The sequence below is a fragment of the Neomonachus schauinslandi genome, chromosome 6 (genome assembly GCF_002201575.2).
Source record: "Neomonachus schauinslandi chromosome 6, ASM220157v2, whole genome shotgun sequence".
Classification (NCBI taxonomy): Eukaryota; Metazoa; Chordata; class Mammalia; order Carnivora; family Phocidae; genus Neomonachus; species Neomonachus schauinslandi.
In genome coordinates, this window is record NC_058408.1 from 57,354,316 (window position 1) to 57,382,308 (window position 27,993).

At 35.6% G+C, this 27,993-nt stretch overlaps 1 long non-coding RNA gene and 1 pseudogene across 1 annotated transcript; one reads left to right on the forward strand and one right to left on the reverse strand.

Moving 5' to 3' along the window:
* Positions 1-284: 284 nt before the first annotated feature.
* On the reverse strand, positions 285-9,182 carry LOC123325115. The gene is made up of 3 exons (XR_006540237.1): positions 9,137-9,182; positions 6,756-6,824; positions 285-336 (listed from the first exon to the last, which is right to left on the reverse strand). It is a non-coding gene; the product is annotated as an uncharacterized LOC123325115 (long non-coding RNA).
* A 3,330-nt stretch (positions 9,183-12,512) lies between these two features.
* Positions 12,513-27,993, forward strand: part of LOC110574228 — a 53,827-nt pseudogene continuing 38,346 nt past the window's right edge.

Below are 27,993 nucleotides of genomic sequence, written 5' to 3' on the forward strand. Positions count from 1 at the left end.
GTCTCTCTCTGTCAAATAATAAATAAATAAAATCTTTAAAAAAAAAAAAAAAGTTTACTTTTTCTTGGAATATTATATAAAAATTATTCAAAATGTTATTTTGAATAAAAATTTATCTGATTTAGTCATTTTGGTATTATTTCTTTTAAAGAATAAATTAAAACTATCAAACCTGTTAAGATACTTAGCTAGTGAATAAAATAAGCTTGATTAATATTTTAAACACTAACTTACAGGATCAGCAGGTCCACAGAATTCTCGAAATGTCTTTGTAGGATTATTCTGTTGAATCTCCATTGCTACGCAAGGGCCAGAATACATTTCTGTCACCATCTCCTATGATACATGATAGAAAAGAATACTTAAAAATTAGTAAAAATTAATAATCTTTTACTCATCCTCTTTTAACTGTACCACTATTCCAAATCTTAAAATCTTTGTTATCTTTGAATCCTCATGTACCCTGTATGCCAAGCAGTTCCCCAATTCTGTCCATTTCTCCTGCAAAAATGTGTTTTAGATATGTTCCCTCATCTCAATTGCTACCACTAGCATCATTTTAATGTAATGCTTTACCACTTGATACTTTCATTAATTGAAATGATCTTCTTGTACATCTTCCTTTTAAAAGGTTTCTCCTCTTAAATATAGTCCTATCGAATGAACATTTCTAAAGATATAAATTTCAAAGTTCCAAAGACACTTTTAAAAATCATAATCATTTTCAGAAATGAAAAAAAACAGGGACCAGATTCTCTCACATTAAACATCTAGAAATGAGACAATATATATGAAACAACATTTCTCAAACACTAGATGACAGGCAGCACAGTATTATGATCCCTGATAGAAAAGAATCAAATGAAGTAAGCCATATGACTGCCCCATCTTACTGCCTGGACGAAGTTTCCAGACAATGGGACGGAGAGAGGAAACACAACAGAGCCCAACACTCTCACTGAGCAGAAGAGACAAAGACTGGAGTTCAGGGAGGCCAAAGTAGCTAGAATTTGCAGGACAGATTACTAGAGGAGATGAAAGAACTATGGGAGAGTAAGCTACAGGAATCTGCAGAGAAGTTCACCTGGGTCTTTGGCTAGGAATCTATATACGGGTAGAGGAAACTACCCAAAGCTAAGAAAAGAACTACCAGAAGCAGTTAAGTGAAACCATTCACAGAGAAAGCACAAGGCTGAGAAGACTGCATTTCCATCACCTGGAGTAGAAAGCCATCTTGTGATACACAGGGCAACAGGTAGAGTCCTCAGAAGGGTACTGCACCATTATAGTTGGTCTTATATATGGAATGCTCTGTACCCCTCCTATAAAGCTTAAAAGCAAGCCTTGAAAAGGTCAAACTGATCCTATGTAACTTCAGTGAGTGCCAAAACTATGTCAAATACTCTTCGAAGGAATATGACATACATACCATATAACATTATACATTTCACATTATCCAGCATCCAATAAAAATTACTAGGCATGAAAAGAAATAAGAAAATATGAACCATCACTAGAAGAAAACTCAATAAATTGATACAGATGTAGCAATGACAGAAATGTTGGCTACACAGAATGTTAAAACAGCTAGCATAAATAGGCTCTATATGCAAATTAGGGGAAGAAAACATGGACATGATGCAGAGAAAAATCAATGATATTAAAAAGACCCAAAGAGTACACTTGTGGTGAGCACAGCATAACATACAGGGTTATTGAATCACTATGCTGCACACATGAAACTAATGTAACACTGTGCCAACCATACTCAAAAAAAAAAAAAAAAAGACCCAAATGGAACTTCTACTGATGAAAACTACATCTGAATTAAATACACTGGATGGGATGAACAAAACAAAATACTGCGGAAGGACAATAAATTTGAAGACATGAAATCCAATTACTCAAAAGCAAGCAGAGAGAAAGAATGAATAAAACTGTCCGATGGTAATTTTTTTTCCCAATGACAAGCTGTCTAATATGTATATAATTGGGAGTCCCAGAAAAAGAAAAGAAGGGGTGATGAACAGATAAAGATTCCAAGAATTAACTGCTAAAATATTTTCAAATTTGATAAAACTCATAAGCCAACAGATCCAACAGAGTCCAAGGAGAATAAATGTAAAGAAAAGTACAGTGAGCCAATAATTAAATTGGCTAAAAACAAAAAAAAACCATTAACAAAAAACCCTTAAAAACAACCCTCCCCCAAAAAGACATATAACAATAGAACAAAGAAAGATGTAAATGACAACAAAAATCTGTCAATCTACAATTCTATACCCAGGTAGTTTTGTTGTTTGTTTGTTTGTTTGTTTTTTTAAGAGAGAGAGGGAAAAGGGAAGGGAGGGGAAGAGAGAGAGAGGGTGAGGGAGAGAAACTTAAGCAGGCTTCACGCCCAGGGCAGAGCCCGATGCAGGGCTCAATCTCATAACCCTGAGATCATGATCTGAGCTGAAATCAAGAGTTGGAGACTTAACCAACTGAGCCGCCCAGGCTCCCTGGAAGATATTTTTCACAGATGAAGGAAAAATAACTTTTTCAGACTGACAAAATGTGAGAGAATTCACTGCCAGCAGCCTTATACCATAAGAAATGTTAAAGGAAGTTCTTCAGACAGACGGAAAAAAGTACCAGACAGGGATCTATACAAAACAATGATAAACATGTGGGTAAATATGAAACATATTTTTTTAGTTGGTGTGAAAGATTATTTAAAGCAAAAATATTAAAAATGCGTTACAGGGTTTATAATAGAAATAGAAATAAAAATGTATGACAACCACAGTGCATACGGAGGGGGAAATGGAAGTATACTCTTAAGGTTCTTAACTATATGTGAAGTGGTATAATGAAACACATGATCAAAGAAAAGTACCTCTCACAGTGTCTGGAACACTCAATGAATGTTCTTTTCTTCTCTACATGGGGAAAAATACTTCAGGAAGAAGTGAAAATAAATATAAAGACTCTGAGGCAGAAGTACAGTTTGTGTGTATGAAGATCAGTAAAAGAGCCAGGATATCAGGAGCTAAAGTGAGACCACAGGAAAGCAGTAAGAGATGAGGTCAGATCACATAGGGACATGCAAGCCATTTTAATGACTTTGGAGAGTTTATGACATACAGTGACAATGTAAAATAAAGGTAATTTATTACAGAACAATATTTAAATATTAATTGGAACTCAGTCATCACACCTAATAGAAATGCCAGAAGTTAAAAGAGGAGGGAAAGAGCTTCATGCTTAATATAGTACACAGAACCCTACTCATTAGAATCCCTAAAGGTAGCCCCCTGAAGTCACTTTGCTATTTCGCAAAGGTCATATGTAATTGATTTTTTATGGATAATTATGTTGAGTCTGATTTTCTGTCTCATGATATTCAAGTACTGCCTACACATAAATGTCAAGAGCCAAGTTCTCAGTAGGGGCAGAAGGCAGCAGGAACATGCCATCCAAAAAGAAGGAGTGAATTTTGTCTGCTTTTATTTCATTTGCCTCTCTCCTTGTCTTTCAGTGTTAATCACAAATACCATTAAAAATACAGACATAAAGGGCTATGCAAATGTACAAAATGGAAAGAAAAAAACATGTTGGAAAAAGGACTCCATCAAAAGCATAATGTGCTCCTTAAAAAAATGGACTCAACAAAATTCTCAAGTCACCTAGGTTTTTAACTAATTAAAAAATTACCAAAACCAAAAGACCTGTTTGTTTCCTTCACAGCCCTTTGACTCCTGTCTTTTATGATGGGATCATTTGATTTAATGTCCATCCTCAACAGACCATAAGCTCCATGAATGCAGGTAGTGAGCTTTTTTTGGTTCATCTCTCTACTTGATATCTAACACATTGTTTGGCACATAGTAGATACTCAGTATATATATGTAGTAAATAAGTGGACTGTGATAACACAATGAGATAGGAATTATCACCTTTTTATGACTGCAAATGCTGAAGCAGCAAATATAAGTATAGATGAGCAACACAGAATCTACTACAAAGAATTATGTCAGATACAGTAACGTCAGCGACGCTGTCCCTATTTCACACTATACATCCTACATTTAAGAGGATCATTTCAGGGGTGCCTGGGTGGCTCAGTCGTTAAGTGTCTGCCTTTGGCTCAGGTCATGATCCCAGGGTCCTGGGATTGAGCCCCGCATCGGGCTCCCTGTTCCGTGGGAAGCTTGCTTCTCGCTCTCCCCCTGCTTGTGTTCCCTCTCTCGCTGTGTCTCTGTCAAATAAATAAATAAAAATCTTGAAAAAAAAAAGAGGATCATTTCACCAATATATCTTTACATTTAGATAAATAAATAAGTGGACCCACTATTATGACCTTATATATCTTATCATTTATTTTATAAATAAGAATCTGGAGACAAGGAGGATAAAGTGTTGTACGAAAAGTCAGAATAAGAATCAAATCACCTGTTTTTGTCCCTTTAGACTATGTTGCCTCTTAAGATTATTTTTACAGGGTCTTCTTTTTGAATTAGATAAACTTCCTAAAACTAAGAGACATCCAATAGTATGCAGCATTTAAAAATTTACCTTTTCCTTGAGCTTAAATTCAAGTCCTGAATATTAACTGTCATGAGAAATAAGAGAGCTTGTGGGAAATACAATGGTCACAATAGCAAGTGAGACTCAGTATTTGCTATCTGATTTTTGGTGTCTCAAATTAACCAATAAAAGATTCTTCAATCACATGCATTTGCAGTATACAGATAGAGATCCTCACACAACTTCCTTTGAACAAAACTGAATTATAAATGGAAAACACTTTTAAAAGCATTAGAATAAGAAGATTCATAAGAATATTAGTTCAACAAAATATTACTGGGATAAAAACATTCTTATTTCCCTTTGGAGAAAATTTTCAAAGAAACTTCCCTTAGTTTTAATAGAATTTTATATCATATAAATAGAGAACATCTTATAAAGATACCTGGATAATGTTCTGGTTCATTTATATACTCCATTTTCCCATTAACAGAACACTCTAAACCAATTATAATTTGAAATATTTGTTTTACACTGAATAAACCATTTCAAGCTGAATAAAAAATGATAAGCATTCCTAAAAATGGCTCACAAGGCTAACTCTGAAGTAATGTAGTTTTTTCTTCCCAAACAGCCCATATGTTCTTTATCTTAAGTAGACTCTGTTATTAATATCACAAGATTTAAATAGTAGTTACAGACAGTATCTTACTGAGAGTATCAGAAAGAAGAAAGCACATCAACACCAATTATTCCGGGATAGCCTGACATTACAGTATGATATTGCTACTGTCATTCAAATTCCTGATTTCTTAAGGAAAATGACACATCCACCCAGTGATGTTTTTACTTTTACTCTAGAATTTCCCAAATCAAAAGAAAAAAATCCTAAGAGTAAGTATATATTACATAAAAATAAATTACATGTATAGTATTTTAAAGCACAATATAGGAGACAATAAGTCAAAGATGAGGGGTTTTTTAAAGTTATTTTCCAAAGGGAAATATAGCCCATCTCAGATATGCGCACAATAGTGCCCTCAACTATTTGTTACCAAATTCAATACTACGTGATATTGTATGAGAATGTAACTGACGATCAAAAGACATGTCTCCATGGGTTTATCTTATGCACAGTAGAGCTATAACATAACATGAATGGAGGAAGGTAGCAGTTTTCAACCATATTTTTTAAAGTAAAATTGAACAAATAAAAGAAGGAAAATATATAAAAGAGAGATTTAAGAAATGGAAAACTGCTGTCTCTATTGAATTAAGTGATAACACATTTTAAAATTCTTCCATTTAAGAAAAGGCATAACTAAATGAAGAAGCTCATAAGATTAAGGTTCAGTAAGCTGTTACAGAAGGAAAACCACTCTGGCTCCTCTAAATAAGGGTGGAAACCACCAGTACACTGAACATGAAATAGATTTCACAATCAGTCTTGACTTTGTAGGACTAAATAAGACAAAGGCTCAGGCCAGTTCTCAGACCAGTGCATTTGTCCTTTTTAAGGAAGGCTGAAAGGAAAAGTCATAGAGAAGTGAGAAGGAGAATCTAGTCTCACTGTCAAGAACAGTAAACTTTATGCAAAAAAAAAAAAAAAGTCAAACTCTGTAAAACAATGTAGGTGAGGAGGCAGTCCACCAGCACAAATGTATCTAAGATAATTTTATAAAGAGGGGAAGGAAACTAATTTTGATCAAATATCTACTATGTTTTATTTTAAGGAATAATATTTGGCTTATTCAAATATAGTCATTTGTTTTCAAGAATGTATTTCATTGCCCTCTGACCAACACCTTTTAAATCTTATTTCTTCAGTCTCAGTCACATTTTCAGATGATTCTACCTGCATTTATATCATTAAAGTAGATGTTAAATAATGCTATGGTGTTATACTGTAACTATTTGCTTTTAACTTTCTAAAGCATTTTGGAGAGTCTTCCACTCTGAGAATATTATAAACTTCATAAAGAATGTCCAAATGCATCAATATCCCAGCAATTTTTCTTTTTTTGCATTGTGGTATATTTTTGTTTCACAAATAAAATAGTAAGATATTTTAAAAACTGATCCAGTGGCTCTCAGAGGTAAGAATGCCTCAGTCACTGGGTATAATCAGCTGGCAACTGGCAGACTCGCGAATACTTTCATGATTATAAACTATACTGAGATCCCCCAGATTTAAGATACACAAACTGTTTTCAGGACCAATGCTTTACATTTACTTTGATACTTACATTATACTCAGACACTACTCCTTTATAAACTTCATAAAACTCTTCAACATTAACTCGATCCATGTTGAACTGGATTGAAACAAAACAAAATATAAGCCAACCACCAAAAGAACATAAAATGAACCACACTCTGCACTCAGCATTTATGATCTCTTGGATATATTTTCCTTACTTTAAAATATAAACCTTGCACAAATTAAGTACTCTGAAAAAGTGTTGTTAAAGATTAGCTCATCAGTAATAAAAATGGGTATCATTTATTGAGTACTTAATGTATCAAGCACTGTTCTAGGACCTGTACATGCATCATCTCATTTAATCCTCACAATGACCCCATGACATCAGGTTATGTAACCTTCAGATCTGTGTTCCATCTCAAGCAATCTGACCCCACTGGTCATGCTCTTAACCACTACACTATACCTCTCTTCGAATAAAACCTCATTCTCAACACACACACACAATTTATATGCAATGTCATGTTGTTTACTGATAGGTTAGTGGCCCAAGAAATATTACTAATGAAAAGTACTTCAGATTTTGTAGCAGCCAAAAATAATACCCTTTTCCTCCCAAGCATTCAGAAAAATCCCTAGTCTGGTTCATAGTAAAGCATTTCCAGGCTGGATTCAAATTTGGTTAAAAATAAAATTGCATTAAGTTCTAGGGTCTCAAGAACTAAGACCTTAAACTGTTTTTTTAAATAGCCTCAGAATTTACAATTTTATTTTCTCCCCTACTTTCTTTATTGTCACCAGAATTGAAGATCACTGAGAAATTTCTGCCTCCCTGGGCAATAATTCAAACTGGGAGGATTTATTTCACAGGCAACATAACTATTACAGGTAGTGAATTTTGTCTGATTTCAGTGTTTTAGCCTACAGTCCCACAACTTGTACTTTTAATATAACAAAATAATAGAATATATAACTTATTAAGTACTTAAAATTTGCCCTGGAAATTCTACAAGGCATTGCCTAAGGTTATTTCATTTAATTCCTAAAATAATCCAATGAGGCAAATCATGTTCTAACTGGCCAGCAGACCCATGAGTGTAAAAGACAGCTGACCGACAATTCAGAAATAGAACTTCCTGACTCCAAAACTCAATGACTGTGATTGCCACTAAACTATCATGCCTCCCTCACAGGTTCAATCAATCATTTTCTTAATTATTATTCTTGTTGTCACCAAGCATGGTTGGCCAGCTATGCTAGGTTGAGGGCCTAGAGTTAGATCAATGTTTAAATCTGGCCAGCTATGCTAGGTTGAGGGCCTAGAGTTAGATCAATGTTTAAATCTAAATTTTCTACAAAACACACATTTTTAAAGCAGGTCCTACAATCCTATGAATACATCACCAAGCTAATACTTTCAGAACATTTTGGCTAACAATTTCTTTATAATCCTAGGTAAGATTCTTCTACTTTCTCATTAGTCTCCAAGTTTTCCCTGATGACTCTGCAAACTAGTTGATATTTCTGCCCTTTTTTTGATTTGTGGGCATTCCTACCAATTAGGGACACAAAACTGTCAGAATCCCAGTTCCCACCCTGACCACTGATTTTGGATGATCCTAAGACTTAGCAGAAATCAAAAGCAGTTCCTTTTCAGGAAAAGAACACATAAATTATATTGATAAGAAAAATCTCAGCTCCAAAGTCAGTATTTCATTATCAAAATAGCATAAACTTGCTGTCTTCACACATAGTAAAACCCAAATTGTTTATCTGATTCCTATTATAACTTGTACCCAATTTTTTTGTCAAGTGCACTGGTAAATACAGCACAAAGGTATGAGAGCTCTACAGAAGTGGGTGTTGTTTCCTCAGTGAAAGGTTTCCTATAAATGCATCCACTAGGCAATTTTGAACAGTTGTGGGCTTTGGAGGTCAAGTGGTATGACTGCCAACAGAAGCTGAAATGTGCTAACTCCAAAGAAGGTTCTGAGGGAAAGCCCAGAAGCCAGCAAAACGTCCTAGTTAAGGGGAAAATCTCAACTGACTCTCTTTCTCCATTCTCTTCTTAGTCACTAAACAACAGAGAGCTCAGTATTAACTACTCAATTCTATTTTTTGTTTGTAGGAACTAAATACATTGTTTCCATCTATATTTATTTTGCAACCAAAGTTCCAGGAACTGTATAAACCTGTTTTATAACCTTAAATTAGGTGTACGATTTGAATTTTAGTTCCCTCAGTGAAAGATTGTATTGATAAAATAATTTCAAAAACATTTTTTGATTATAAGGTTATCAAGTTCAGTAACTATATCTTTTTATTTTTAATGTGTTGAGTTCACAAGTGCACAGAGAAAATTCAATATAAAACATTAAAAAAAGAAATCTGTCAATAGATTATGAGTTATTGCAAACTACCTACCATCTGCATAGCTGAGATTTCAAAACCTGCATCCCGGATAGCCATGAGGATCTTTCCCAGCAGTCCTGAAAATACAGAACAAACGAGTGCAAAAATACAAAATTTTCAAGGTATTTTAGTTTCTTAGAAATGCAAATTTTCTACCTCAAAGTACTTTGCTTACACTCTATACAGAGAAATCACATATTTCTCCAAGGGAAACTAAATCTCTAATATCAAGCATCGCCAGTAATCATTTGTTTCACTCAGTAAGTGCTTCAGGAATATCAACAATGATCCTGAAGATTATGCAAAAAACCTTTAAGATACTATTTTGCCTTAAAGCGCCTGAAGTCTAGTGATGTAGAGAATATGCAAATCAAACAATTGAAACTAACATTACAAAAAAAATGAAATGCCAAAGTACTGGATATGGGAGTTCCAAGGATGAGTTCCAAGGAGAAAAATCAAATTATAATTGAAGGGATGGCAGAAGCTTTAAGGGGAAATGAGAGCATGAATTGGTACTTAAAGCCTGTAGATAGATGGGATTATATGGAGAAGCAGTTATAAAAGGACAGAAGGCACAGATCTGAGAAAATGTGAGCATGTTCACATGACAGTAAGAAGGTAGAAAAGAAGAAAAAAAAAGCTGAAAAGGAAAAGAGACTTGATCCAGTGCTTTTTATAATACGCCTGTAGATCCTGGGACTCTGGGACTGATTTTGAGATTCCTTTAGTTTAGTGTAAAAATATTCTAAGCTTCTTTTTTTCAAGTCAACTAAAATTCTCTCTCCCTCCCTGTCTCTCTCTCTCTCTCTCTCTCACATGCACACACACACATACACACACACTTACCCCATATATTTTGGATGATTTGGATGCTTATTTGGTACCCCAAATCACGAAGGAGTGTGCACTTTTTTTTTTTTTTTTACTATTTTATAACAGCCAGGTAGTGCTATTATAATTGTAGTAGGTTAAGGGATGGGAAAAAAAAAAAAAAAGACAACAACAGACCTATTTCTCAAGTGATATATTTGTACCAAGTGAAGGCCAAATGATACCAGAGCATGCTGTAGAAACAAAGGTTCCTCAGAAGTAGAACAGACCCATGCCAACTCAGAGCACTCTACCATATCCATGACTTAGTGACTGAGTTCTGTCAAACATCTTTATCTTATCAAAGTTGTTAAGTTAAATTTTATTCATTTTATAGTCTTGTTTGTAATGAATTTGTAAACTGCTTTAGTTACACAGTTGCATGTGCAAAGGTTTATATTTAGTTTTATATTTGGACATATTTAAGTTGCATTATAATTACAATAATTCATGTCAACACTGGGGGTTCATCAGAATATTTTTCCTCCAAATGAAACACTGCCGAAAAAAAGGAGAGCCACTGAAAACGTTGAGCAGAACACAGGACAAAATAGTGTTTTAGGAATATTATTGATGTAATAATGACAGGCAAGCTGGTCTGCAAAAAAGGAATAAAAGACAGAATAACAAAGGCTTTTGAAACCATCTAGCAGGCGCACTGGACTTGGATGGCAGCACTAGAGAAAGAAGTAATGAATATAAGACATTTCCAAACAAGAACTAACAGGACTAAACTGGACACAGAGTGTGAAGATGAAGGAATACAGGTTCTCTGAGTTCAAGTGACTGAAAGATGGACAGCATCTTTAAGAAGAAAACAACTAATAAAAACAAATTGATTAATCTCCTGGGGAAGGTCATCAAGATGGCATGATTGCCAGTTCACCAGTGAGCTGGACCCAGGCACTGGAGGGTTCCCCACCCCCTTCCCTACCCTTGGAATGTGGGTTCTGCTTGCCTTTCCTGCTCCCAGAGGCTGCTCCAAGGACACAGCCTTGAGATAATGATGCATAATACTGCAGGGTATGTGTGACTGAACTCAGTTAAGACCTCTATAGAAACTTTTTTAAGATTTGGCACGTGGGTGGAGGAATCCACTTGCCTTGCTGCTGCCTAAGACAAGCCTTGTATGTAAGTTTCCTTGCTTATTAAAACAGCCACCGACCAAACTGTAGTGGCCTTCCTGTTTCTTCAGTCTCTCCCACCCTTCTGAGTTCAGGGGCCAGTTTCAGATTACATTCAGAAAGCTTCCAAGGATGTTATGAAACAACAATTAAGGAAAAAGATAGTGAAATATTTTGAACATAGAAACAGAATTTTAGAACAGAACACTGATCAGTATTTGAGAAGAGAGCATATCCAATGGCTAAAAAATGATTGATGAATGAGTGAATAAACTCCCTACACAATATAGGTGATAAGGGATTGCATTCCAATAGCTAGACAGGTAGAGGGCTATAATGAAGTGTGCAGACAGGTTAGAGGGATGTTCTCTGATGAGAACAGAGGTCTGCTTGTTTGACAAAAGGAAGAGGAAAAGGAGGGGAAAAGATGGCGGAGGAGTAGGGGACCCTATTCCAACCGGTGCCCCAAATTTACTTTATCCGGCAAGGCTGGATATCTATCAGACCACTCTGAAAACCCATGAAATCGGCCTGAGATGTAAGAAGATAAGTCTGGATTTCTACAAACAGAATATCGCTGATGGTTGGTTTTGAGGTATAAAGTGGGGAGGCGTGATTCCACAGACAGATATCAGAAGATAAATGGAAGGGAGAGGGAACCGTGGGGATCCTGCACCGCCGGTGAACGAAGTCTCCTGCGCTGGGGACAGGGCACAGACTCACAGACGGGTAGCAGTGGGGAAAGGACTTTAGGGCAGTGCCCCGGACTGAAACCAGGTGCAGCAGGGCCGCGCCTGCAAACTGGGGCAGCTGGCGGTTTTAGAAGCACAAAGGGCAGAGAGGTGCCTGGATCTGGAAGCGAGGGCTGGGAGTGCTGCTGAGGGGCGCAAAACCCAGGACGCTGCGGTTTTAGAAGCACAGACAGAAACGGAGACAGTGTGGCCTAGAGAGCTCACTGAAGAACAGACTGAGATCTCTCTGCTCTGAGGCAGAGGGTTGGAAACAGTCACTTCTGCTCTGACTCTTGGAAGAGACGTGGAAAGCTGCCAGGGAAAGCCGCCAGAGAACAAAAGACCCCAAAAACCGGTTTTCACTGAGCCCATTCCCCCCCACAGGGGGCAGGGCAACTCTGCCCAAACAGGGTTGCCTGAGTAACAGTGCGGCAGGCCCCTCTCCCAGAAGACAGGCTGGGAGAACAAGAGACCGACAACCCTAAGGTCCCTATAAAACAGGTGCATCATTTTTGGGCTGTGGTCAATAATTTGGACTCTGTACATTCCCTCAACAACCACTCAACAGAATGACAAAGAGAAGGAACCCCCCAAATAGGAAAGACCCAGAGATTGTGACTTCTGCCATAGATTTACAAATGGGCACTAGATATAAGCAAGATGTCGGAAATAGACTTCATGGTAACAGTTATGAAGATGATAGCTAGAATGGAGAAATTGATTAATGGCAACATAGAGTCTCTAAGGGCAGAAATGAGAGCTGAACTGGCAGAACTTAAAAATGCTATCAACAAGATCCAATCTAATCTAGATACACTAACAGCTAGGGTAAACGAGGAAGAAGAACGAATTAGTGATCTAGAAAACAAACTGATAGAAAAGAAGGAAAATGAGGAGGCCTAGCATAAGTGACACCATGAAACGTTGCAACATTAGAATTATTGCAATCCCTGAGGAGGAGAGAGAGAGAGGACTAGAAGATATATTTGAGCAAACTGTACCGGAGAACTTTGCTAATCTGGGGAATGAAACAAACATTCGTGTCCTAGAGGCAGAGAGGACCCCTCCCAAGATCAAGGAGAACAGACCAATGCCCTGGCATGTAATAGTAAAACTCGCAAATCCTAGAACCAAGGAAACCATCTTAAGGGCAGTTAGGGGGAAGAGATTCCTTACGTAAGGAGGGAGAAACATCAGAATAACGTCAGACCTATCCACAGAGACCTGGCAAGCCAGAAAGGCCTGGCAAGACATATTCAGAGTACTAAATGAGAAGAACATGCAGCCAAGAATACTTTATCCGGCAAGGCTGTCATTTAAAATGGATGGAGAGATGCAGAGCTTCCAGGACAAGCAGAAACTGAAAGAATATGTGGCCATTAAGCTGGCCCTGCATGAAATATTAAGGGGGGTTCTATAAAAGAAGAAAGACCCCAAGACTGATATAGAACAGAAATTTACAAGAGACGATCTATAGAAACAAGGACTCCATAGGCAACATGATGACAATAAATTCATATCTTTCAATAATCACTCTCAACGTGAATGGCCTAAATGTTCACAAAAAAACGGCACAAGGCTGCAGACTGAATAAAAAGACAGGACCCATTCATATGCTGTCTACAAGACACTCATTTTGAACCTAAAGATACATCCAGACTGAAAGTGAAGGATGGAGATCCATCTTCCATGCCAATGGACCTCAAAAGAAAGCTGGAATAGCAATTCTCGTATCAGACAAATTAGATTTTAAACTAAAGACTGTACTTAGAGACACAGAAGGACACTATATCATTCTTAAAGTGTCTATCCAACAAGAAGATCTAACAATCGTAAATATCTACATCCCCAACATGGGAGCAGCCATCTACATAAGCCAACGGTTAACCAAAATAAAGAGTCATATTGATAACAGTATGTTAATTGTAGGAGACCTCAATACTCCACTCTCAGCAATAGACAGATCATCTAAGCAGAAAATCAACAAAGAAATAAGAGCTTTGAATGACACGCTGGACCAGATGGACCTCATAGATATATACAGAACATTCCACCCTAAAACAACAGAATACTCCTTCTTCTCGAGCACACATGGAACTTTCGCCAGAATAGACTACATACTGGGTCACAAATCAGGTTTCACCTGATACCAAAAGATTGAGATTATTCCCTGCATATTCTCAGATCATAATGCTTTAAAACTGGGACTCCATCACAAGAAAAAATTTGGAAGAAATTCAAACACTTGGAAGCTAAAGACCACTCTGCTCAAAAATGTTTGTTTGTGTCAACCAGGAAATCAAAGAACTTAAACAATTCATGGAAACCAATGAGAACGAAAACACATCAGTCCAAAACCTATGGGATACGGCAAAGGCAGTATCACTCAAAAAAAACAGAAAAATCCCTAATTCACCAGCTAACTCTACATCTTAAAGTACTAGAGAAAAAGCAACAAATGATGCCTAAGCCATGTGTTAGAAGAGAAAAAAATTAATATTAGAACAGAGATCAATGAATTAGAAACCAGAAACACAGTAGAGCAGATCAACAAAACTAGAAGCTGGTTCTTTGAAAGAATTAATAAGATTGATAAACCACTGACCAGACTTATCCAAAAGAAAAAAAAAAAGGACCCAAATTAATAAAATTATGAATGAAAGGGGAGAGATCACAACTAACACCAAGGAAATAGAAACAGTTATTAGAAATTATTGTCAACAACTCTATGGCAATAAATTAAGCAACCTGGAAGAAATGGATGCCTTCCTGGAAACCTATAAACTACCAAGACTGAAACAGGAAGAAATAGACAACCTGAAGAGGCCAATAACCAGTAACGAGATTGAAGCAGTGATCAAAAACCTCCCAAAAAACAAGAGTCCAGGGCCTGATGGATTCCCTGGGGAATTCTACCAAACATTCAAAGAAGAAATAATACCTATTCTCCTGAAGCTGTTTCAAAAAATAGAAACAGTAGGAAAGCTTCCAGACTCATTCTGTGAGGCCAGCGTTAGCTTGATCCCCAAACCAGGCAAAGACCCCATCAAATGGGAGAATTTCAGACCAATATCCCTGATGAATATGGATTCCAAAATCCTCAACAAAATCCTAGCTAATAGGTTCCAACAATACATTAAAAGGATCATCCACCACGACCAAGTGGGATTTATCCCCTGGATGCAATGGTGGTTCAACATTTGCAAATCAATCAATGTGGTAGAACACATTAATAAGAGGAGGGAGAAGAACCATATGGTCCTCTCAATTGATGTAGAAAAATAATTTGACAAAATACAGCATCCTTTCCTGACTAAAATCTTCAGAGTATAGGGATAGAGGGAACATTCCTCATGCTCATAATATCCATCTATGAAAAACCCACAGCGAATATCATCTTCAATGGGGAAAAGCTGAGAGCCTTTCCCTTAAGATCAGGAACACGACAAGGATGCCCACTCTCGCCACTACTGTTCAACATAGGACTAGAAGTCCTAGCAACAGCAATCAGACAACAAAAGAAATAAAAGGTATTTAAATTGGCAAAGAAGTCAAACTCTCTTCGCAGATGACATGATACTTTATGTGGAAAACCCAAAAGACTCCACCTCCAAATTACTAGAACTCATATAGCAATTCAGTAATATGGCAGGATACAAAATCAATGCACAGAAATCAGTTGCTTTCTTATACACTAACAATGCAACTGTAGAAAGAGAAATTAGAGAATCGATTCCATTTTCAATAGCACCAAAAACCATAAGAGACCTCGGAGTAAACCTAACCAAAGAGGTAAAGGATCTATACTCTAGGAACTACAGAATGCTCATGAAAGAAATTGAAGAAGACACACAAAGATGGGAAAACATTCCATGCTCATGGATCAGAAGAATAAACATTGTTAAAATGTCGATGCTACCCAGAGCTTCTACACCTTCAACGCCATTCCGATCAAAATACCAATGGCATTTTCCAAAGTGCTGGAAAAAACAATCTTAAAATTTGTATGGAATCAGAAAAGATCCTGAATCGCCAAGGAAATGTTGAAAAAGAAAAACAAAGCTGGGGGCATCACGTTGCCTGATTTCAAGTTATATCAGAAAGCTGTGATCACCAAGACAGCATGGTACTGGCACAAAAACAGACACATAGACCAGTGGAACAGAATAGAGACCCCAGATAGGGACCCTCAACTCTATGGTCAAATAATCTTTGACAAAGCAGGAAAAAATATGCAATGGAAAAAAGACAGTCTCTTCAATAAATGGTGCTGGGAAAATTGGACAGCTATATACAGAAGAATGAAACTCGACCAGCCTCTTACACCATACACAAAGATAAACTCAAAATGGATGAAAGACCTCAATGTGAGACAGGAACTCATCAAAATCCTAGCGAAGAACTTAGGCAGTAACCTCTTTGACATTGGCCACTGCAACTTCTTTCAAGACATGTCCCCAAAGGCTAGTGAAACAAAAGCAAAAATGAACTTTTGGGACTTCATCAAGATAAAAAGCTTCTGCACAGCAAAGGAAACAGTCAACAAAACGAAGTGGCAACTCACGGAATGGGAGAAGATTTTTGCAAATGTCACTACAAAGGGCTGATATCCAAGATCTATAAAGAACTTCTCAAACTCAACACCCAAAACACAAATAATCAAGTCAAAAAAAGGGCAGAAGACATGAACAGACACTTCTCAAAAGAAGACACGAATGGCTAACAGACACATGAAAAAAATGTTCATCATCATTAGCCATCAGGGAAATTCAAATCAAAACCACATTGAGATACCACATTACACCAGGTAGAATGGCAAAAATTGACAAGGCAAGAAACAACAAATGTTGGAGAGGTTGTGGAGAAAGGGCAACCCTCTTCCACTGTTGGTGGGAGTGCAAGTTGGTAGAGCCACTTTGGAAAACAGTGTGGAGGTGCCTCAAAAATTTAAAAATAGAGCTACCCTATGACCCAGCAATTGCACTATTGGGTATTTACCCCAAAGACACAGATGTAGTGAAAAGAAGGGTCATATCCACCCCAATGTTCATAGCAGCGATGTCCACAATAGCCAATCTGTGGAAAGAGCCGAGATGCCCTTCAACAGATGATGGATAAAGAAGATGTGGTCCATATATACAATGGAATATTACTCAGCCATTAGAAAGGATGAATACCCAACTTTTGCATCAACATGGATGGGACTGGAGATTATACTAAGTGAAATAAGTCAAGCAGAGAAAGTCAACTATCATGTGGTTTCACTTATTTGTGGAACATAAGGAATAGCATGGAGGACATTAGGAGAAGGAACGGAAAAATGAAGGGGAGGAAATCAGAGGGGGAGACGAACCATGAGAGACTATGGACTCCGAGAAACAAACTGAGGGTTTTAGAGGGGAGGGGGGGAGGGGGATGGACTAGCCTGGTGATGGGTATTAAGGAGGGTACGTATTGCATGGAGCACTGGGTGTTATATGCAAACAATGAATCATGGAACACTACATCAAAAACTAATAATGTAGTGTATGGTGAGTAACATACCATAATAAAAATAAAATAAAATAATAAAGAGGGAAGAAAACACAAAACAAAAAACCTGGTAGGAATGAGTTTTCAGAAATTATTTAAAGTTTAGAAATTAAAGAATGAAAATGAATAAAGAAAGATATATAGAGATGTACATGCAAATAAAGAAGAAAAATATTACAGGAGTATCACCATATCAAACAGAGAGGAAAATTCTTAAAACAGAGGGATAGTCAAGAATTAAAGGAGATTAAGGACCCTGGGAGTGCAGATAAAGCCTTCAGCATAAGCAGGATGGTATGTTGACATTAAAGACATCTGAGAAAGTTGTAGCAACAGAGTGTTAGGAAAAAGAAGTTAGATAACCCACTAAAAATCTGCACCAAAGACTCAGATGATAATGGATATGAGAATGTTAACCAAAATTCCAAATCTTTAATCAACAGAAAAATATTAGTTAGGAAAGAAAGAAGTAAATTAACAATTACTGAGGACTGAACTCTTTAATATGAACTTATACCATTTAATCCTTAAAACAACACTCTTAAACAGAGGCTACTATTCCACTACAAAGATGAGAATATATCAGGTTTTGGAGGATAGATAACTTGCCTGAAATCATAAAGTATTGTATCTGCAAATCTCACTGTCTTTCTACAAGTTTAATAAGAAAAAAGAAATGCATATGTGGAAGCCAGGTATGTAAAATTCACTGGACAATATAACTCCCTAAGGCAAGGACCATGATCATTTTAGTTCTCATTGTATCTCCAGTGCCTAGCACAATTCTGGCATGTAGTAGGTGTTGAACAAATACTGTTCACTGAATTAAGAAATAACCAAAGAGACATGCAATCATAGCTCTGCTTGATGCAAACCCAAGTAACTCTAAGGCTCTTCAGAATACAATTTGAAAATACTGGCAAATTACAAAGGGGTAATTAAAGTTAGAGAGAGTGAAAAGGATTATTTAAAAATATTGGCTTAGTGATCTGAGAAAAAAAAAGTTCATACTTACTTCATGCCATATACAAACAGTAATCCAAAATGAAGTTAAGGTAAATGTAAAAGAAAAAAAACCCAATTGATTAGAGAAATATATTGGTGGCTATTTTCTTCTCATGATAAAGGTAGCCTTTTAAAATATATAAAGCAAAAAAAGAGAGAGAGAGAGTTCTGTTTCTGCTATGACTGAGTAGCTCCTATTGGAATAACCTTCCCTCAGATAATAACTATAAACTTCAGAAAAAACATAAAAACACAACCACCTGGAGGCACTGAGTGGGATCCCTGTTTTCGCAGTGGTCAGCTTGAGGGAAAGCCACAGTCTGCACTAAAACTCTGACTGAAGGCCCACAGAATTAGCAAACTTAAAGAACTAGAAGATAAGGTTTAGGCAACCACAGACACTGGAAAGTAAGTAGAAAGATAATCCCAGAAAAAAGAAAATCCAGAGAGGAAAACCTGACTTCTGTGTATCAATGTTGCTCAAATCTTGGGAAAACTGAAGCATTCATACATGGAGCAGACTCCCAAGAAGCCCAGCTAAGATGAAAAGAACTGAATGGAGCTTTGAGTTACTACCCACCAAAGTGGAAACAGGGATTTCTGATCAATTCAGCAAGTTTACTGGTTGTATTTAAAATACCAATATATCTTTGAAGAAGTGACATCTAGAATTTTGTAATATCTCATTCACAATATTCAGGATATGATCCAAAATTATTTGACATATGAGGACACAAAAAAACTTGACTATCCCCAAGACAAAAGAGAATCAATGAAGACCAACCTCAGATGACCCAGATGTTACAATTAAAAAACAAAGATTTTAAAGTAACTGTTATAACTGTTTAATGAATAAAAGAAAAATACACTCAAAATATATGAAAAGATAGGAAATGTCAACAGGGATTAAGAACTGCAAAAAGAATCAAATGAAAAATACAATATCTGAGCTACAAAATTCAGAATAGAGACTTAAGAGTAGAAGAAATTTCAATGTAGAATGAGTCAAACAATCTGAAAAGAGATCAACAAAATTTATCCCATTTGAAGAAAGGATAGACAATTTTTTAAAAACAATGAACAGGGTAGCAGGATGAAACAATACCAAAAAGTCTAATATAGATGTAATTGGAGCCTAAAATAAGACAGAAAATATTTAGAAATCTAATGGCTGAATTTTTCCAAATTTGCTGACCTATTGAATCTAAATTTATGCTTTTTACCAATCACAAGCAGAATTTTTTTAAGTAAAGAAAACCACCATGCACATCATCATCCAGCCGCTAATAATCAAAAATAAAGAAACTCTTGAGAGCAGCCAGAGAAAATGACTCATTGTATATAGGGAATAACAATTTCAATGACTGTTGACTTCTCATAAGAAAAAGGGAGGCCAGTAGACAGCTGAACATTTTTAATGTGCTAAAAGAAAAACAAACTGTCAACTTGAAATTCTATGCCCAGCACTTCAAGAATCACAGTAAAATAAAGACACTTTGAGATAAAAGAACATAAAGGAATTTGTTTTCACCAAACTCCTACTTCAAGAAATGTTAATAGAAGTTACTTAAATTGAAGGAAAATGAAACAAGATTAAAAATAGGATCTTCAGGAGAAATAAGTATAATTAAAGGTGAATATGTGGGTAAATACAAAAAGTATGTTTTCCTCTTAATTTCTTGAAAATACATATGCCTGATTAAAGCAAAAATTTTAACATTGTATTATGGTTTTAAAATGTATGTGAATGTAATACATATTAGAAATATAACACAAACCAGGTAGAGGGAGAAAATGGACCTTTATAACTGAAAAATTTCCACATTTTATGTGAAGTAATAAAATTCAATACATTTTAAATAGACTGAAAATTCAGGAGGTATACTCAAATAAGCTGCATCAACATTACCGGGAACAGGTTAGAAGTGCAAATTCTCAGGACCAATGCTGGACCCAATGAATCAGAATCTCAGTGGGTATAGACCAGAAATCATTGTTTTAATAGACCCTCCATGTGATTCTGTTATACACTGAAATTTGAGATCCAAAGTCCTTGTGTAACCACTAAAAAAAAGATGAAGAAAGAAAGAAAAGATTTATACCTAAAAGGCCAATGAATAAATTAAAATGGGATTCTTAGAAATATCAATTAATCCAAAAAAAGAAAAGATAAAGATCAAAAATGGGGGAGGGGAGAATAGAAAACAAAAAATAGTAATCCTAAAACCAATTATAATTACATTAAATGTTAGTGAACTAAAAATTCCCATTTAAGGCAGAGATTTTAGATAAATTAACAAAATAAGATCCAATTATATGCTATCAACGGAAAACCAATTTTAAATATAAAGACACAGGTAGGTTGAAAATAAATGATGGAAAAAGATACCATGCAAACAATAGGTATAAGAAAGCTGAAGTGGTTATATTAATTCCAGATAAAGGAGAATTTATAATGTCCTAAGAAGATAAATGCCCTAAGAGACATTTGGAAGACAGTACTTTAGACAGAGAGCTGGAGGAAGATGGATGTTCATGACAAACAGAGCACTGAGCAAAGGTACAGAGATATAAAGCAGGGATGGTTCTTCTGGTGGAGGGGAAATCAGACAGGAGAGAAGGCAGGGGAGGTGGCAGAAGACATATGACAGAAGTACTTACAGACCGTATTTAGAGGTTTGGGTTTTATCCAATAGGCCAATTCTCACAACTTTTGGTCTCATGGACACGTTAGCTTTTAGAAATTATTAAAGACTCTTTTAAAAAGTTTGTATTTATATAGATTATATCTATCAAAATTTATGTTATAAATGAACAAATTTAAGAAAATAATTAAGAAAATTCTTAAATATTTATTAATTTCAATACAACAAAAATTCTTTACATGGTGACATAAATAATATTTTGTGAGAAAAATGACTAGATTTTCCAAAAAAAATTAATGAGAAGAGTGGCATTGTTTTCCATTTTCAAAAATCTCCTAATGTCTAACTTAATAGAAAGCAGCTGCGTTCTTACATCTGTTTCAGCTTTCAATCTGCTGCTATGTGTTGTTTTGGTTAAAGTATATTAGTTAGAAAATAGTGAAGTATTTTAATAGCCTTTAATATAAATGTATACATTCTTCTTTATTTGACAAATGGTATTTCTTAAAAGCTCACTGTAACATATAATTTCAAACTTCTACCAATGAACTTTTTTTTTTTTACTCTGTTACATTAAAATCCACTGGTCTATGGTATAATTTGGAAGAATCTTTTACCCATGTGTGATTTTATAATACCACATACTGATCATTTGGAAACTATTAGTTCACTGAGTTATGCAGATCTTCCAAATGCTGACTATTTTCATTACAGTAGTACATCAGGAAAAAAAAATCACATTTGTTAACATCACCACCAATTTCATCAGAATAGTCTGTAAGTTATTAGGCAACTGTCAAGCTTAAGGTGGTAAATACAGTTTGCAAGATCCTAATTATGATTTTCATTTTCATTTTACCTTCTTCAGGATTTTTATCTTTGGCAACAACTTTTGTCGGTCATCATTTCTTTGAAATAATAGGCCTATTTATTTCAAGAAAAACTCATGCCAAATGCCCAACTTTGAATAAGCATACTTTGTCAGTCATTCTTTCAAGTAAACATGACATTCCATGGAAAAGCCATCTAGTTGAGCTCACAACTCAAACAACTATACAAGTACTTTTCCTAAAGATCGCATTATATTTCAGTATGGAGCAGAAGTGTTTTATATATACTTCCCATTTCTTCACACACAATAGTAAAAAGACATATACTTGAAGGTCAAGAATTAATAAAATTAATAATTTTCACTGCTTTATCAAGGACATTCTTAAGTGAAAGTGGTTTTTCCTGCAAGCACATGATAGTTAAAAATACAGTGACTACTAGTACATAGTACAGTTTGCTACCACTATCTTCATTTTGCTAAGGCACCAGCAGTTTGACCTACCACTGGTTTTGCACCATTAGTGCAAATGTCACCATATTTTAAAAGGCAAATAAACTGATTATTTTTATAAAATAGATCTGATCTCACAGGTACCTCAAAGGGTCTTATTTTTTATAAAGAAAATGCTTTACATGATTACATAAGAATCCTGATCTAAATATGGAAGCAATATTAAGCCCCAGGCATTAACCAATACAAATAGACAATCTACATCTATTATAAATCTATAATCACATTAAACCATGCCCCGTGAAATGTATCACTTGAACATAATAGTTCTATTCACAGATAAACCACTAAAAAAGATAGTTCAAGTAACATTGCCATTCTGCCAAGAACAGTCAGACATGAGTCAAGGATATTGCTTTTTTTATATTCAGTTGGTTATGTGTGGAGGCAGGATAGAGAGGCATTTAAGAAACCTGTTCTGTGTTTAACAGCTTGAAACAACAAACTGTCAATAACCATATGTCCTTTACTTTGTTCTAGATAGAAAATGTTCAGATGACTGAACAAATAACAATAACTATGTAAATGAAGTAGCAAAAAGAAAAAAAAAGTAAAATTGCATGCCATGAAGCAAACAAGTTCAAAAGGGTCAAACAAAGCAGACTCCTTTTTTTATTTGGTTGGTGTTTGCATAACTAATTTGCTTTTTAATGGTTTGCTTATAACTCCATGAATGCACTTAAATTTTTTGAATGTCAAATCACCTCTCCATCTCCACTCCCAGTGCCTTAGTTCACATCCCTATACCTTTCATTTGGATTGTTCAAAAGCCTCTTAATAAGTGGCCACGCTGTATCAAATCATCAATATTAGAGATCTATTGCTTTGTTTTTCTAAAAACTCTTGCTTCTCCTGGAATTAGAAGCCCCCATCCTCTTTTAGAAAAACTGATCTCACTAGTCATTTGATTGGAAAGGGAGTTGCCTGCCATCTTCCTATACTACTCTATGACCGTGGTCTCCAGCACGTAGTCAAGAGGTGGCAGCAGACCTATTAGCCCTCTCCTAGGGCCAGAGTAATGCACATAGGGATGGGCCTGTCATTGGCAAAAGCCAATCAGAGTCCTTCCCTGAGACTTTTTTTTTTTTTTAACTAGAACCAGGGAAAAAAACACTCTCCACTACATTCATAAGTATGTGAGCCCTGCACTGCTGGCAATGTCCCTCTCTCCCAAGGTGCTTGGCAAAGCTTATCTAAGAACATGAAGCTGACAGTCAAGAGAAGTAAATATAAAATCCAGAGAGGAGAGATGTTAACCAAGTCTCTGTTTAGAGTCCTCCCTAAGCCTAGAGCAGTCTCTTCCTTTCTTCCAGCAGAATAGTTAAATGAGAGAGAATTAGGGGATTTGAGCTAGGATTCTATCAGCTGCACTAACAGTGTCTTCATTAGACCACCTTACTTACATAAGAGAGGCTATACTGCAGCCTGAGAAAGAAAGGTTGTAGTAGGAAGGATGGAAAAAGAAGAAACAGTTTAAAAAAAAAAAAAAGGTGTGGTATTCCAATGTGTGATAAAAGAGGATTTATAGACAACAATAAATCTCCTGGGAAAAATCCTAGGCATGGCCAAATGATCAATAAGCGGGATTAGAAGATGATTCCTCCCTCTGTCCACAAACTTCATAAAATGATCATGGTTGGAGAGCATAAGAGAAGAAACTGATAATATTCAGGTACACTGAAGTTCAAATAGTATTTTTAGAAATAATAGACTTAACCATTTAAATTAAAACTGGCTTAAAAAGAATTAATTAATTAATTAAAACTGGCTTGTACCAAATAGGGAAACAAAAACGCAAGGCAACTGAACGAAACAGGCACTTTAACACCAATTGGTATCAATAAGCAAAAAGGCAGAGCAGAAATTTTCACACTAAATTTTCACATTAAATCATATGACATGGTGGGTACCACTTGGAAGAAAACAAACTGGCACCAGGCTTATATGATCCAGGATGGGTGCACATGTGTCAGAAAAAGGTATCCCAAGTCACCAAAGCAGGTATAATGAGGTACAGATATAATGAGGTGCTAAAATAATGTCCAAGACTTATTTGGGTATGGAAGCAGCAACATTATGAAAGTCTTGGGAATTGGGACAATCTTCTCCCAAGAATTATTATGAAAACCCAGATTGAATCTAAAGTGGAAACAAAAATAAAGATGGGATTTTTTCAGTTTTAAATAAATATATAAGTTGTATTTTGGGGGGAAATCTATTGTTTCTCCCTCTGACCTGGTATTTGATCAGGGTCAATAAATCAATGTTAGCAGATCTGCCTTGATTTGGTTCTGTTACCTATCATCATCACCCCTAAAAGGAAGAGCACTTAGGAAGCAGCCCTTAAGAGCTGAATTAGGATTATATTGGTCAAAACAGTCCAGAGTTAAAAATGAGTTAATCTCTCTCTCCTTACAGTTGCCAAGGAGGGGTAAAACCTCCCACAGTATGGCATAGAAGAGGAAGATTATCAACACCTACACATGAGATATTTGGCCAGGGGCTAAGTATCAATTTGCTCTAGGCCACAGATGTTTACATCGTGGCAAATAATCCAGTTTGAAAAGCTCTCTCCTTGGCCTATCTCAATTTAACCTCTATATGGTCTCAGTTTCTTTCCTCATTTGTAAAAAGTATAGTTCCTCCCTCATAGGTATGTAATGAGGATTAAACGTGTCTTTATATGTAAAATTCTTAGACCAGCCAATGGCACACAATAGCACTATTAGGTAATGTTAGCAGTCGTAGATAATAATAGTCACAAGTGAATTAGTATAAATTCAGCTGAATACATAGCTTTGCTTACAGAATTAGCATGAATCTAATTTTAGCAGTTCTGTTAAAATGCAAGCATTTTATACCTCCCATTTCACAAGGGAACACTGTGCTGCCAAGACATCTCAAGGAGGCTGATGCTAGTGTCCAGGTCATCACACCTAATGAGATGGCTGCACTGACGGATGAGAAATAGGTAACCAGGGCCACAGCAACACCAGCTCCAGGCACCACAGAGCCTGACAGACCCACTGGTTCTCAAGAGAAGAAAAGCCACTGTTGTAGAAGCCAGCAGTACCTGGCAAACACAGTGATTCATGCTAGAAGTAAATCTGAGCAAGAAAAGAAGGAAGAAGGAGGTCCTCACTTGGGAGCTGACACGTGCTCTCTCTTCCACTATCTCTCTTCCACTGTTTCGTCTTTTTCCACCCTTCCTACTACAACCTTTCTTTCTCAGGCTGCAGTCTATCCTCTCCTATGTAAGTAAGGTGGCTAATGAGGACACTGGTAGCGCAGCTGATAGAAACCCAGCTCGAATCCCCTAATTCTGATATAGTGAACAAAATCAAAATGCCAAAGGGGGGTAGCAATATTAACAATGAACAAAATAGAAGTCAGGGGAAAAAATATCTTAGGATATTTTTAAAAAAGTAAAACTAGAATATCACAAATCTATATGCACAGAATATATGACACATTATTAATAAAGAAAAATAATATCAGAAGTAAAGAAGAGATAAATAGAAACATAGCATTCTCAAACTTTTGCAGACTCAATAAAAGATATTATAAATAGAAGATTTTTTAAAGATTAAGCATAATTTAAACATCCCACCAACATAACTATAATAAATAAAAATTATATTGGCCATTTTATTTGACTAACATACAATAAAATGAGAAAATTTCCAGAAAAGTTAACAACAAAATTCAAAATCTTGGGAATTTAGAAGTACTCTCCTAAAGAATGATTGGAACAGTGTTGATTGACACAAGAATAAATATCAGAGTAACAAATCAGAAGAAACCATACCAAATCAAACAATAACATTTAGGAGTTAGAATATAATGAAGTGGGTAATCTCATATACACACCACTATGGAAGCACTTGACACCCTCTTTCTGGAAGATAAATTGGGGTTTACCAAAAACTTTAAAAATTTATCATTTGATATAAGAATTGCATCTCTTGAAATTATTCTAAGGATAAGTAAGAGATCCACAAGGATTTACACAGGAAAAGACTAATCATAGAAGTATTAATAATAACATTTTAAAATTTTTAAATAATAAAGCAAGGAAAAGGTAAAGAGGAGTACATTCCTACAACTATTATTCAGACTTTAAAATGTTTTCAAATATTATTTAATTGCACAGAAAAAAGGTACAATATAAACTCATATAAATAGGATAATTCCTATTCATTTTATGAAAATAGTATCACCTTAATACCAAAAGCAGACAAAGTACAAAAACTATGGAGCTACATATCAATAATGAATATAGTTGTAAAAATCCTTAACAAAATATTAGCAAATCAAATTCAGCAATATATATAAAGAACTATCCATCATGACCAAGTGAGGTTTATTTCAAGAATGCAAGCCTGGTTCATTGTTCAAAAAAAATTAATAAATGTAATCTGCTGTATTAACAGGCTTAAGGAAGAAAAAATCACATCATATCAACAGATCCAGAAAAAAAATTTTAAAAATTCAACACCTATTCATGATCAAAACTCTCAGAAAAATAGGAATAGAAGGGAACTTCCTGAACTTCATAAAGAGCATCTACAAAAAAACTAAAGCTAACCTTATGCCTAACGGTAAAAGGCAAGATTGCCCATTCTCATTGTTCTTATTCAATATAGTGTCAGAAGTTCAAGCCAGAATTGAACATAATAATAAAAAAATAATAAAGTTATCTGAATATCAAAAAAAAAGTTCAAGCCAGTTAATAAAGAAAAGGCATACAGATCAGAAAGAAAGAGATGTAAGTGCCCCATTTGCATATGACAGATTGTCTATACAGATAATCCAAAAAACTACAAAAAATATTCTAGAACTAATATTGACTTCACCACAAGATAAACATACAAAACTCAACTGTATATCTACATATTAGCAACAAATATATGAACATCGAAATTGAAACTACAACATCATTTATAATTACTCAAAAAGAAAAAATTACTAGGCATAAATCTAACAAAACATGCACAGGACTTGTTATGAAAACTACAAGATGCTGGACTGAAAACCTAAATAAATGGAATTACATAGTATCCATGATTTAGAAGACTTAACACAGTAACGACGTCAATTCTCCTCAAACTGATAAATAGATTTAGTGCAATTCCTATCAAACTCCCAGTAAGATATTTTGTAGATACAGACAAGATTATCCTAAAATTATATGCAAAAGTAAAGGAACTAGAATAGCCAAAACAATTACAAGAAAAAGTCAAAGAAGTCAATCTACTCAATTTCATAACTATTGTATAGCTATAGTAATCAAGACTGTGCAGGGCTGGCAGAGCAACAGACATATAGATCAATGGAACAGACTGAAAACCTAGAAATGGATCCACACAAATATGATTTCCACACAAATATGATTTTTGACAAAGACATAAAAGCACTTTAATGGAGAAGAGATAGCCTTTTCAACAAACCCAGTGACATGACTGTACAAGGAAAGTTAGAAAATATAGTCTCCGACAGGACAGTCACTTATCAAAATCAAGTCTACACTGGAAGGATAACACAAATTTGGGAGAGGACAGTTAGTCTTCTTTCTTGTATGTATTGTATGTGCTATTCATATTATTTCATGTAATCC